Below are 14,365 nucleotides of genomic sequence, written 5' to 3'. Positions count from 1 at the left end.
CGCTAGTGACTCACGGCGCCGCGCCGGGCCCCGGTTGGCTCGCCAGCACCGCCCGCCCCCGCTACCTCCTCCGCGGCACCTGCTGCCGCCCGCCGCGCCCGCACACCGCTGGCGCGGCTCGGCGGGGCACGGGCGGCGCGGTGAGTGGCGCTGCGGCGGCGCGAAGCGGTGCGGTGCTGCGGGCAGAGCCCCCGCGCCCCCCCGCCCGGCGCTCCTTCCGCAGGGCGGGGAGGGGACGGTGCGACCCTGCTGCCAGACCCCGCACCGGGGCGGCGGAGCGCGGCAGTCCCGGCGGGAGAGGGTCGGGAGGCGCGGCGGCAGCGGCGGCTTTGTTTCCCCCGCGTCTTCCCAACGCCGCTGCCGCCGGCCGCGGGGAGGGGGATGCGGCTCCCCCTGTCCGGGCGTGCCGAAACCCGCGCTGCGCCCCGGCTGCCTCCGAAGAAGCGTTTCTTCCACGCGGTGCCCACCGCCCCATGCGCACATGATCGCCTGTTTGTGCGGTTTTTCCTCCCTCCGTAGCGGAACTTGATTGAAAACGAAGCAGGCGCTTCTGCTCGATCCGATCGAGTGATCCTAGTTAATCAGTAATTTTGCAAAACGATATGTCAAAATCGTGTAATTACAAGCTTAAAGTTTTGTTTAAGGAGGAGAACTGGTCGTTTTATGCCACGTTTGTAGCGTTTTATACATCCAATTACGTCTCCGTGAAATGTACATTGAAAAGAAGGACTGGTAAAATGCAAGTTGCGTTTGCACACGGCACCCTTAGAATTCGAAATTGTGCTTTCTAAAATACTCCGCTTTCTAAAAAAAAGTATTTTTATAGACCTGCTAGTTCATGGTGGGATATGTGCTGTGTGGTGTGCTTTTAATGCTGTTGTGCAGATACAAACCTCAGCAAACATCTCCATCCAAAAACGATGAAAAAGCTGGTTGCTGTTTCTTCCCTTGGAAATGAAGTCTTGATTTGTTAGTCTAATACTTTAAGTCTTTTCCAGTAGCATGAATGATTCCTCCAGTGAAGCGAGTATTTTTGATTTTCCGTGTTTCCTCAATGTCATAACATATTTCTTTGTATGTTATTTGCAGAGTGAAGCTCTTTTTGATTCACATCCGGTTGTATCATGACTACACTAGAAACAAACCGTTCTACTGCATGAATAACTTTGGAGTGGATTATCTCTTGCAGTTCATGTAATGAATGACTGCACACACCATCCAAATGGGCAAATAGTTGGTGTATCAGAGACTTGTTTAAAAAGTTAAGATTTGATTTTGTGTAACTGAAATACATCTGGAGATTATTTTTCTCGTATGTGTGTAAATATGAAGAGAGCAGTTCCTAGTGTTTACCTTCCTACAGCTCTTCCACTTCATGGCCTCAGGGGCAAAGACTGCTTTCCCAGCCTGCCTGGTATGTGGCATTAGATGCTACAGCCTTGTTCTTGCTAACATATGCTGCTTCAAGCAAGAAAAATCTTTTGTGTACACAGGGGTTGACTGGGCTCCTCAAGAAGGTGTCTTAGTGTAAGTAGTATGTTGAAAATATAATTCCCCTTGCAGATGTACAATACAACATACTGCCTTCAGTGCTCACTACTGCATGGTCTGCTGTGCTTTGAGCTGAACAGCACTTTCATAAAGGTCCTGTTGTCATTACAGAAATATTTTATAAGCCATTTCCTGATATGCAATTCACAAGAAGACTCTAGTCATGGAGAAATACAAAGCTGGATCTGGGTAGCTGACGGCCTTCCTTGCTTGTCTGTAGAATATATGGGTTTACTGGAGGGAGAAAAATTATTCTTTGCGCTCTGCATTATGGCTGCTCCACGATCATCTGTACCTGGCTTTGTGGTGGGGGTCCAACTTTCTATCTGGGATGTAACTAGCTCTTTGCACACCTCAGGGTTTGGACTCCAAAGCAGAACTTGGTATAAAGTAATTTTTGTAATTTCAGCTATATTAAAGTGCTTCAGTAAGTTAGTGTATGAATCTTACAATCCACAGGTTTTGGTGGCATCTCCATAAAGGGATCTCAGACAGAAAATTTTTCTCCATCCTTAGCAACATCCTTACAGGAACTCTGTTCAAGTGAGGGGCAGGAATCTGTATGCTATGAGGTGGTCTGCAAGATGGTGCCATCTGCACTGAGGTTTCATGCCTTTGCAGCAACATTAGTCTTTCAAAGGCTTTCTTCATGTGGGAATGGGAAGATACCTTGTGGGGTCTGCAGTGTGTATAATGAATAGAGAGTCATGTGTTCATACAAGGATACAAGCCAGAATATATCCATACAGAAGAATAGAATAAAATTATGGGTTTCTGTCTGTTAAAAATATGCTCATGGGAGAATAACAGCCCTACTGTGCTAGTGAGAATATAAGAGCAAAGCATGTATGTGGTCTAAGGTTTAGGAAGGGTGCTGAATTTTGTAAGGAATGTGAGCTGCCTCTTGTAATTGTAACTGCTTTATTCGTTTTGTTGGGGAAAATGCATTAACATTTGTTTGTTTCCATTAGTGACCTGCAGTCTTTGTCTTTTTGCAATACATATTTGAGTTTAACTTCTTTGGTTCTGGGGAAGTCAGGAAGCTGCCAACAGCAGGTAGATAAGAAAGTGCCCAACCTCAGTACAGAGAGGAAGTGTGTAGGGAAACCTGGCATTGCCACCTCAGTTAAGCACGTTCTCACAGTCAAGTGGTATATGGTATTGAATATAATGCATAATTGTTTTAGTACTGCTTATTGTTTTTAGCAAAGTCTCCAAGTCTCCACCCTATTTTCTGGCTGTAACTGGTGAATGTTCTTGAATATGAGATGTTGCCTTGGAAAAGCTGGAAAGTACTGTCAAGAAGCTAAGCGAACCACTTACACATTGCCTTCACCTTAAAATATGATGCAACAAGAAAAGGCATCGTATTACCTTTCCTTTTGGAATTGTGGCAGATATTGGATCCCTGAGATTTTACAATATCAATTCACTGGTTAATGCATTTGGATTTACAAAAAAATGGATAAGTGGTCCCATCCTTTGGTCTGGATCCTTTGGGATAATTAAATTACTCTGTTGGTTATAGAGTGTAAAGTCAACTTACAAGAAAAAATAAAGAACAAAAAGGATCTTCTGGAGTACATGTAACGTGAATTCACTGTGTTTTGTTCCTTTCTCTTATTGCCTTAAAGACCATATAGCCTCAATTTCTAAATGAATTCCTGAAGCACTGGGATTACTAATTCAGCCTCAGTTCTTAAATCAGCAGGACTTTTGCATTCAGCACCTTTGGTGAAGGACATGATGTGAGGATGTGCCTACAACATTCAGCCTAATCTTTTAAGGAAAAGGAAAGCCTCATGGGTAGAAAAAGCAGCAACTATGTATTATGAGATAACACCCTGCGTTAGGATGAGTTGCAGAAATATTTTCTTCATTGCGTGCTGGTGTTAAAGGCATTAACTGCTTTTGAGATTGCATGCCTGAACTTGCAGTAAATGAAGGAGGTGTGTTCATGGCTGTATTTTGGACATGCAGAACCAAGATCTGTATTACTGACTTCAGATGAGTTGTACAGAGGATAAGAGAAAGCGAATGTATCCTTTGGGAATATTATAAAATAGGTATGTGCATGAATCCTGATTCATGTGATTGTGTGTCTGAATCTGAGGGATAAATTGGCCTATTTTTTCTTTTTCGAAGGCTTCTCTGCAAATTGTGTGAAGGTTTATACTCTTGTTAAAAAGTCCTGCTCATGTCCATGTTCTGTGTTCTGTCTACAGCTTTACACAAAAAGAAGGGGAACAAAGAAACATATACACAACTTTCCAGTAAAAATGCACCATTCCTGTGTTCTTCAAGATATCTAAGAGTGAATCAGGTCTCATAGAAAAGTCCTGTTTACCCACCATCATTATATGAGCTGTAAAAATAAGACAGAACTTAAGTTTCACTGGTGATTTTAATCCACTTTTTAAATTTTTAAAAAAATTTCTAGTGGTACAAGAAATAGATAGTTCCTCTCTGAAGGAGCCTAGAAAATACTTATTTCTTTTGGTTGTATTCTTCACAATGACAGAAAAAAATGGATACAGTTGCCAATATCAACACCAATTGGAATTCGCTGCTGATTCCTGTGAGGACAGGATTTCGTCCTCTCTTCTACAAACCGGTCAGTTTTCTTTGTATAGTCACTTATTAACAAGGCTCCCCTGTTGTGAGCATGTGTGATATGAACATAAATGCATTTTTCTTAGTGTTACAGTACTAAAAGACTTCATAACAGCTATGCTATGTTAGGAACGGAACCTTGGAAGCATTTAATTTGTTTTCAAACCACAAGTTTGATTTAATTGGTGGTACTGTGCAGTGTGTAAGCCTGGAAATGAGAGGATTTTAAGTCATGCTTTGGAACCAAAATTTCCATTATCCTTTTTGGTTTGTTTTTTTTCTTTCTTTTTTTTTTTTTCAGTAATATGTGATAAAACTTTAGTTGTGAAAAAAGTGCCTCCATTTCTGCCAGATGTAGCATAGAATGTGGCTTCAGAATATACCTGTTGCTACCGCGCGGGTGTGGTGGGGGAAGGGCTTTGGAAGAGCTTTGGGAATGGGAAAGCTGAGAAGGATTCATTTTTGTATTTCCCTGAGTTTCTAGAAAGTTTCACTTCAGCATTTTTATGTAACCCCACCCTTACCAATTTTGCAGCTGTGCACTTTTTATATGTATCATTAGAAGTGAGAAACTCTTTAGAATATCATGCCCTGATGTGACACCAATTCTGTATGGTTAGTAATAAGCCAAATAAAACTTGATCTTGCTATACGGCAAGATTTATTATACATAAGTATATTCTGATCGGATTTTTCTATGAGAAAACTTGCTAGGATGAAAGCATATAAAAATTCCACTGAAAGTGCATGTTTGTAAAGATTTCCAATGGAAAATGACGAATTTGAAATTTGATTTTCTTTCATGTTTTTCTTAATATGTTCACCTTCGTGGAAGTACACATGTGTTCACATGGTAAATCTGATATTTCTGTTCCAAAAAGTTCTATAGTGGAGAAGGATATTAATATTTGTTTTCTTCTTTACTAAGGATAAAAAAATGATGTGTTGTATGTTAGAAATAAGAAATGAAATTATTTTAGTGGATTAAAACTTCTGATTGTGGTGTTGTGCCTGTATAACATAGAAAATAGATGGGGGAGCAAGGCATTACTGGCAAGCTTGGAGTGGGCCGTGATGTTCTTGCATTATTTTGGGTGCATTTAGATTTGGGGGATAATGTGGAAACATAATACAGTGTATTATCCTAAATATAGAAATCCCAGAATATGTTCTTGGTTCAAACAAAAGGTAACAGGTGGTGCACAGAAAACCTGTGTGTACCTGTGTGTAAGAATAAGCAGCTGAGGACCTTGCTGTAGAAATTCTCACTGTTCTGTGCAGACCGACTATGGAACCTGCTGATCAAAAAAAGAACAAACTAAGGATAGGGTGCGAGAACTGCCTTGGGCTCATCAGTTATTTGGTCTTAGTAGTGGATTGTGTTTTCCATGTCCCATAATTCTTGGAAAAATTATTTGTTGTTACACTCTGCATTGCCTACTCACATTTTAAGTGCAGATATAATTTTTCATCACTAAGGATATTGTAAACTCTTGCCATTTTCATTCATTAGCCCTTCCTCTTCTCCATATGTTTAAGTTTCACAGTCTTTTTTTGGATACTCTTGTTAGAGAAGTGGTGTAATATTTGACAGGCAAGTGGACAAGCTTGTCTCTGCTGGAGGTGGTATTTGGCAAGTAGTGGTAGACAGATTTATAAACCAGAGGAAATGCAATATAACAGCACTCTCTTACATTTTAACTTACATTGAATTGATGAGTTCTGATGCCTTTGCCTCTATATGCAAGATAGTATTGTTCTGCATATTGAAATATTGTTGGATTTTGCTTATGAGGAAATTGCTTCTATGAAATTAAATGAAATACAGTTTCTGATTTTATTTCAGTAGCATAACGTATATAATAAAATGTGTCACCTTATAGCAGTACATAGACTTGAACTTCAATTCTTCAAGATGAAAATCAACTTTCTTAGGCCTGGGCCATCTTAGGGCATAACAGATAGGATAGATACAAGTATATTCTATCCTTCTTAGGTCAATTATTTCGTTGTTACGACTTATTTCAAAGGGGAAATGAGCATTTCTTGATTATTTTTTGCTTACAATGAGACATTTACTGTAAACCTTATGAAGAGTATGCTGATGTCTTGTTTCTGTTTTACTCAGTTTACTTCTAATTTGCACACAGAATTTTTTTATTCTGTTAGTTTTTGTTCCTGATGCTTCTGAGACTGAGACCTGTGTTCAGTGACTGTGCCTGACATTATTCCCTGTCCTCTCTTGCTGTCTTTTTTCCAAGCTAAACTAGCCAAACTCTTTCAAACTCTTTGCTGTTGAGAGACTATTCCTCTAACCATTGTGATTGGGATCGTCAGGCCTGCTCTCAGCTTGAATCCACCTTTCCTGGGTTCGACTGAACAGAAAGATTGCTGGTGCTCCAGGGCTCAAAGAGCTCCACAGGAGGACTTTTTCAAGTCTTCTATGCTGACATTAAGCTGATGCTGACCATTTTCCCTGCTGGAAATACCTTGACCGATAGATATCGTGTGCTCTCCCTGTGACTGCATCAGATGGTGTCATGGTCTCTAGTGTACATACCTACCTACCCTAAATATTTATCTTGGGGAGCAAGTGTACCTTTATAATCACAGGGGAGAAATGGACATTTCTGCATGGCCATTCAGAGATGTTGATACAATTTCTATTATTTAGTTTGTATGTTGGTTGTCTGTTAAAGTGTGCTGTCCAACTTCATGTCCTTAATTTTGTTAACCTCCTTTCTAATTTCTAGATTATTGGTGATGATATTTAAGATTGGTGATAATACTATTTGATGGGTCCCATGGCTGATCACGTCTTAGTAAACTCCTTTATCCTAAAGTTTTCTTTTCACCATTACTCCTCATATACCCTTTAAGCTATACATGTTACTCCATCTGACAACTCTTGTTGTCTATTTGCTAAGCATTTTCTTCTTAACTAATAGTTTCCTCATTTCATTTAGATGTTAATCTGATTTAGATTCTTCAGAGTGATGTGTAGACTTGATCTAGCTAATAAGTTGAAAAATTCACATGGCTTGTTGAAAGAAGGAGTGAAGTTAGCTGGGTACAGTCAAATTCTGGTAAATCCTGATTACTTTCTCCTATTTTCCAAGCACACATGAAATTGATGAAGTTTTCTATTCTGTATTTGTTCTAAAACTTAGTATATTATTGATGTTGAGACTGTAGGTGACTGGCTGAGCAATTGGAGAAACTTTTCCCGTTGTCTTCTTTAAATGTAAACAATGTTCATTTCGTTCTTCCAAAGCATATCTTAGGATGGAGACTGTGCCTCTGCAAGATCTTTGGAGTTTCAACTCTGGTCCACTTGCACTGTTTCCTTTTACCATCCTACACTTGACAGCATATTGTAAATGCAGGTGAACCCAATGGGAAAAAATGACGATGTCTGACTCAATTCAGAAGGCTGAATGATTTCTTTATTTCAACTATGGCTGAAATACATTAATATATTATATAAAAAAGAAGAGATTAAAACTACATACTACTTTCTCTAACTCTAATACAACTCATCACCCTCTCTTGAGAGTTCAGACACAGGTGGATTGGATTGGATATTAGGCTCAAACAATCCTCATGAGAATCTAATCAAGCACTCACTCCAGATAAACAATTCTCTAAACACATTCTACATAAGAAAAACAAAGAACAGAAATATAAATTGTTTTCTCTTTCATTTCTCTCTGTACATCTGTATGAAAACTACTGAGAGGGAGAGAAATATACTTGCCACAACAGCATTGTCATTGTTCTGTTGAAAAGTGAATCAAGTATTAACTTAATTACAGATCTATACTTAGAGGATCTTTGATATTAATATCATATTCAATATGTGTGCAATGGACTTTCTTTTTTTAATTTATTAATACATTTAATGATCATTTCAAGGAATTGCAAACTCTTGAACTCTCTAGTTCTCTCAGGTTTTTAAAATTTGATTTTTGACAATAAACAACTTAATTAATTTGATTTAAAGTAAGTTGGCTGGTGATCATTCAAATGATATTTTACCAGTTCTGATGTGGAAAACTTAATAGGAAAAAACTCCTTAACTACACTAGTGTTGGTTTATTGGCTACCTGGTGAAGGTACACCATCATTCATGTGCTTGAAGTAGCCAGAACTGACAGCAATCAGTAGTATGTTTTTCTGCATATGGAAAGTTCAGGTAAAAATAAAAGGTTCTGACATATCTTTACACCATGTTATACTGTGGATCTGTGCCTGCCATCCTGTCTTGTAGCCCATATCAGAGCCCAGCTCTGTCTCATTAGAATCTGTGTGTTCCAGACTGATTTTGATCTTTTTTTCCTGAAGTCTGTCACATCATTAGTATGCGAAACTACTACACTGTTGTAACCATTATTTCATTTTGCCCAAATTCTTAAAAGTATAAGTAAGTATCTTTTCAAAGCTGTGTTTTTGTCATGGTTGCAATTTTAGCATGCCTCTGTTATTCCTTGGAGATCCATTTTATCGTGATCTCTGCAGTTAGTTTCAGTGTCAATACAGCATAGCATCTCCTATTACAAGAATATAAATTTTATTTGCATATAACAGGTGATTCTTTAGGCTTTTCAACTGCAACTACCTTCTCTGGTTTTTTTTCTAAGAATATTGCTGTGAAGATACTAAACGGCAGCAAAGGATATCTAGATTCAGTTTATGACTTGGCTTTGTAGAAATCTTTTTCAAATGTTCTTGTGCAGACCAGTTTTTTTGATGTCTCTTTGCCCAGTAAAATGAAGGAAAAAATGTCTCCATGTGTCAGAAGGCACTTCCAGGGTGTGTATTTATCAGTACTTGGCCAGGGCTTAAGTAATTTAGTAGCAAATACAGAAGAAATAGGATGTCTCAGTCCACAGCAGTTAATACATTGCCAGATTTTTTTTTTTTTTTGAAAATGAAAGCTTAGAAAAATTTTAAAATATAGCAACCATTTTGTAGAATAAATGCTATCCATGCCTTTCCCAATAGTTATTATTATTATTGGAGCTCTTGGCTTATTTTCAAGTGAACACACACCACTATTCAAATTTTAAATTCATATTCATATATGTAAAAGGAAATAACTGCCACCTAGAGAAAAGGTTTTGTTAATAATTTCTGTTATGGGATCCTGCTTTCAAACTTTTATTAATTTAACAAAAAAATCTTGCTCTTCTATTTCTTACCATATAGTTGAAGGAAACTGCTGTATTTTGGGAATTCATTCTGAGAATTCTCAGAATTCATTCATTCTGAGAATTCTCAGAGCTTTGGTTCTATGTTCCAAGTTTAGGACATGTGATTTGCCATTTGAAAACGAGGCTGCCGAGTGCTTTTCGAGTCTCACTGTCACATAAAACACACTACGTTTTCTCAAGTAATAGTATTAAAATAATGAGTCTCTGGTTCATATAGCTATGATTTTCCTACAGTTAGAATGGTGAATTCATCCAAGACCCCATATCATAACAATTACTAAAAACAGAGATTATACAAATCCAGTAATGGATGACGACAGAAAAGTAAGACTGCAGAAAAAGACACTGAAAGAGCTGTGTTAAATGGAGGACTCAGGAGATTTACAGTTGCAGACTATAAATAATTGCAGAGATAATAATATAAATGAAATAAGGGAATTACCTGCATTCTCAGTAGAAAGAAAGACAAGGTGCAATGGCCTGAAGCTGAAATAGGAAAATCTCAAGTCATAAGAGAATGTTTCTTACAATGAGAGTAATTGTGCAGTGAACTAGAAGGGCAGTGCAATGGCACTGCAGATGGGTTACTGAGGCTATGAGCGTTCCTGCAAAGTGGAGCTGGACAGATTAGGTGACGTAGATGAGCTTCACCAGCTGCTAGTTATTTCAGCAGCTTGCAAAAGTCAATCTGTTTCCCTACATCATCTTTATAAATCCTTCTACAGCTGCCAATCCTGTTGGGCCAATGGGCTATTGTGCTGAAATGCCTCTTTGCAGCCAGGATCGTGAACTCCAGTGGCTTCAGTTAGAGAAGGTTCTATCTTGTCTCATTTTCTATTGAAATTAAGTGTTTCCTCTGCTCTGGTTTTCCCAGCAGCCCCAGCTTTCTCCACTGTTGCTTACTCAATAAGTTCTCCTTGTCATCTTCATTCTCATGTTCAAGTGCACAGCATTCCTTATCTATTGTGTAAGCATCAGCAAAAGCATGCAAGAAGGGTTTCTTCTTCCTGTGTATCTCACTACATTTGTTGCTGTGCTAGTGACAACATCTATTTCTGACCAATTCCAGCAGGTGAATACAGCAGTGTGGCTTATCTAGGCTTTACTTGGGTTATTTGGAAAAAAAAGAATGAGTCAAGGTCTACTTGCATTTGGCTTGGATATAGCAGAAGCCCTTTGTGGTATTAACACATTCCAGGGTAAGACACAAAAGAAATCTTGGGAAAGTTCCTGATCCCTTTTCCTCTCCTGTTAAGAATTAGAAATTCTAGGTCCTCATTAGTGCAAATTGCCAAGAAAAACCACTCCTGTTTTATCTTTGGTGGTTTTGTTAAATGGTCATTCCTGTGATGGGAAAAGGCAGGAAATGTCATGCACTGGTCTCCAGGCTGTCCACTGGTTTCAACAACTGTCACTTGATAGTTTGCCCTTGTTCATGGTTGTTACACTGCTCTGAGCAAGTAACAAGCAATGAGACTTCCTGTGTTTAACCTGAAAGTTAGCTCAGAAATGGTGTTAGGCTCCAAATAAACAGCCCCAGCAAGAAACTACAGCCTAGGAACATGACTGTTTAACTGCAAAATGGGAATGTGACCAGGCTTGGTGCTGTCTGCTGCTTTTCGGCTAGAGCTGGAAGGCCCATTTGCAGGGTTAAGATCAGAGCAAGATTCAGCCCTTTGTCAGCAGGTTTTAAGTGGCGGCAGTACCTACTCTCTTTCATATTTATTTTGCAGGGAGAACGTTCTTCGATACCTCCTGACAGGCTGTGCTCCATTGATATCAATAATTTAAGTTTTGCGACAGTTCTGTGAAGGAACTCGTGCGTGTGAGCCTGAGGGACAGCCACAGGACTGGTTCAGCAGGAAGGCAATTGCCATGTTAAGCTGCCCTGGTTGTTTATCCACTTCTTGCTGCCTCACTGCACCATGGAGTCTTTAGCCCTGTTTTATTTGTTTTCACTTCTCAGTACAGTTACTGCCTCAGAAGTTGGTTCTGGACTAACCAGAACCAATCCTCAGGAGCAGTGAATCTAAGGGAGAAGGCTTTGGGTTTGAAAAAGCATAAACACCTAAATCTTCCCAGACATCCTTAGGCTTGTCAAGCAGGGGCGTCTTTATATTTCAGTGCCAACCCTCTCTGGGTAGTGAAGTGCTAAATTTCTCCTGTGCCAAATGGATGACACTTTCTAACTGAGATCCTATCTCAGCTTTTTTAAGGAAATGTTGATATGAGTATTTTCTATGCAGTTTTAGATGTGCTTTTCCCCATTAATTCCATCTGAATCCAGATTCTTCAATAAGGTCAACACATACATGCTTTATAGTGGGATAAAAATTCTATTTTTGGACCTTAAATAGAAGGATCTTGCTACGCACTCTGAAAGTTAAGGACTTTTTATGTAGTCAAACTGCAGGCCTCTGGTACAGTCAATGCATCTGGTTTTCTGCCTTCCACCCCTATCTAACTGTGGCCACAAGAATTCTCAGAGCAGCATCTTGCCAAAGACACACCTGGCAGCTGCCTGGGTGTAGCTAGCTGCTGTGTTTCTGATTTTACTATGGCAATAAATGAAGAAACAATATTTCTTCCCAGGATTCAGTTTTGGCTAAGAATGTTGTATTATTTAGCTTTGCATTAGCAGCTGGGGAAGTGCTTATATGGTGGCTTAATTAAATAGTTTCACTCTTATTTTTGAAGAGTTTACTAATAGTTCAGTCAATTACTTTAACAAAAAGAATTTGTAATATCAATGAATTGAAAAGATCTGTCAATGTTGCAAACGAGTTGGTAAGCAACTGCATATCTGCTTGCATGAAGCTAGTATATTCTGCGTGTAAGCTCAAGACAGATCATCCCAAGTGAACAAAAAACTTCAACAAAAATATATATTTGTAAAGGTAAAGTTTAATTGCTCCTTAGAAACCCAAAGTATAGTGATATGAATCATCAGAGAGTTGTCTTACCACTATGACAGAATTAACTCTTATATATTATTATTTTATAGCTGCTTTTATAATTATTATTAAGAATTAATGCAAATAACATCTTAACATCTTCACTGAATTTTTTAAGGCTTCCGGTGAGAGTTTTATCAGACTTGGGGGTGAGCAAAGGCTGATTTTAGTATTTGCCTTTGTAAACTTACATCTGGCTAAGTGCAGGTTGGTGGTAAGTAGTGCAAGACAGCCTTACAGAAACTGGGCTAGAACTGTTTCTCAAAAGTCATCTGATCCAGCTCCTGCCTCTAGAAAAGGCTGATACTCCTAGGTTGTTCTTGATGTGGGAAAAATCATGTCTTAACATGTTTTTTAAATTTTCCAACAATGGAGACTCCAGGTCTTTTTGTGCAACAGCAGGACATTACTGACTCTGTAGTTTGTCATCTACAGTTTTCCACCTGACATTTAAGATGCACTAAGTCTTATAAAGAGGAAGTTAACTGTGCTAAGGATGCAATGTTTGTGTTATGTTTTGGACAAGATTGAGAGGCTGTGAGGGTATCTTTGCAAATTTAAATAACATAGTTTTATTCCTGGTTAAACAAGCCAGGTGCTTACAGCGTTCCTGTCTAATGTATGAAGAAATTTTCAAGGGCAGTTTAGCAGAGATGAAGACTTCAATTACAACTGTTTTGTGTCCTGGAAGCAGCCCTAGGATTATGCACAAATTCACGTGATGAATTGAACTGAATGTGATTTGGCAAAAGCCCGCACCAGAAGTCAAAAGGATGTGAGTTCTGTGAATAAAATGCTCAGTGTACACACTGCTAACTGGGCTCCTTACTTGTAGCAGTCATGACGAAGGTGGGTGATGAAATCTACCCTCTACTAGTCAGATAGCCAGAGAGCAGGAGGCAGAGAGCAGGGTGGCAGCCAGCAGCTTGCTCCCTTTCCCGTGTGCAGCTTGTCCCCCTTCAGCCTCTGACTCTGGTGGAAGGGAATGGGCCAGACCCCATCCTGGGCTCCTGTCCCAGCCCTCTGCTGTTTCCAAGACAAAGTTTTCCATCACATGGTACTCTTGCACTTGCAGATTGCAAAGCAGGAACAAAGTCAGGTGACATCTATCCCTGTGCTAGAGGCCTCTGCAAGCTCTAGACAATTATTTTGAAGTGGTAGGTTCATGTAGTAGCAGATAGAGTTCTGTACTGTAATTCCTCACTGCACCAGGCCACAGGGCAGAGAGCTGGCACAGTATATAAACATCCCGCTTCCCTCTCAGTCCCACCTTTTCCATTCAGTAGCTTCAACATGTTCATGCAGAAAGCTGAGTTTTCTGTCATTGAAACATCAACATCTCAAAACTGTGTTTGCAGAGGCAATGTGGTAAAACAAATGGCCAAATTCACTTCTCCCCTGTTCTCATTTCAAGAGGTAAACCTCTCACTTCTTATTTGAAAGGTCAGACTAGGTAAGTTTTTATAGTTTGCATCACTAGAAAGACGCCTGAGGTTGTCTTCACTGGTAATGTCTGAAGTAAAAACTTATTTGAGCACGTGTTGATGTCGAATTTATTATTTCTTTACCCTCACATTTGTTAGATGGCTTGACATAAAAGGTATAATATTCTTCTTCCACCTAGATTCCTTGATTTGAATAGTTATCAGCAGCAGAACTGCACAGGAGAGCACATGCTATGAGAACAATATCTCCATTATGACCTACTAACATTGTAATCTAATTTGAGATTCAAGAAATACCTACATATTAATATCCAGTACAGTAGGATAGCTGAATGCATTTTTGTAATACAGAAACAGTGATCTCTGACAGAAGGACAAAGCATTTGTGTTTCAGGTAGTTATGTTTCAGTGTTATTTACTTTGCCATTTTATACTGGTACAATATTTCAGTTGAATTAATATTTGTCCCCTTAGATAGGCTTATTTTTGTTTGTTTTGGTTTGTTTGTTTTGTTATTTAAATTTTTAAAAGTTTGAAAAACATGATGCTGGAAAGACTTTGTTAGTTAAGGAGAAATTCCTTATTTGGA

General features: G+C 39.1%; 1 long non-coding RNA gene across 1 annotated transcript; it reads left to right on the top strand.

Moving 5' to 3' along the window:
- The first annotated feature begins 11 nt into the window (after positions 1–11).
- LOC121468225 (uncharacterized) lies at positions 12–4,838 on the top strand. The gene is made up of 2 exons (XR_005978298.2): positions 12–140; positions 1,090–4,838. It is a non-coding gene; the product is annotated as an uncharacterized lncRNA (long non-coding RNA).
- Positions 4,839–14,365: the final 9,527 nt, after the last annotated feature.

The sequence above is a fragment of the Taeniopygia guttata genome, chromosome Z (genome assembly GCF_048771995.1).
Source record: "Taeniopygia guttata chromosome Z, bTaeGut7.mat, whole genome shotgun sequence".
Taxonomy (NCBI): domain Eukaryota; kingdom Metazoa; phylum Chordata; class Aves; order Passeriformes; family Estrildidae; genus Taeniopygia; species Taeniopygia guttata.
This window is presented reverse-complemented; position numbering and strand designations above follow the sequence as displayed.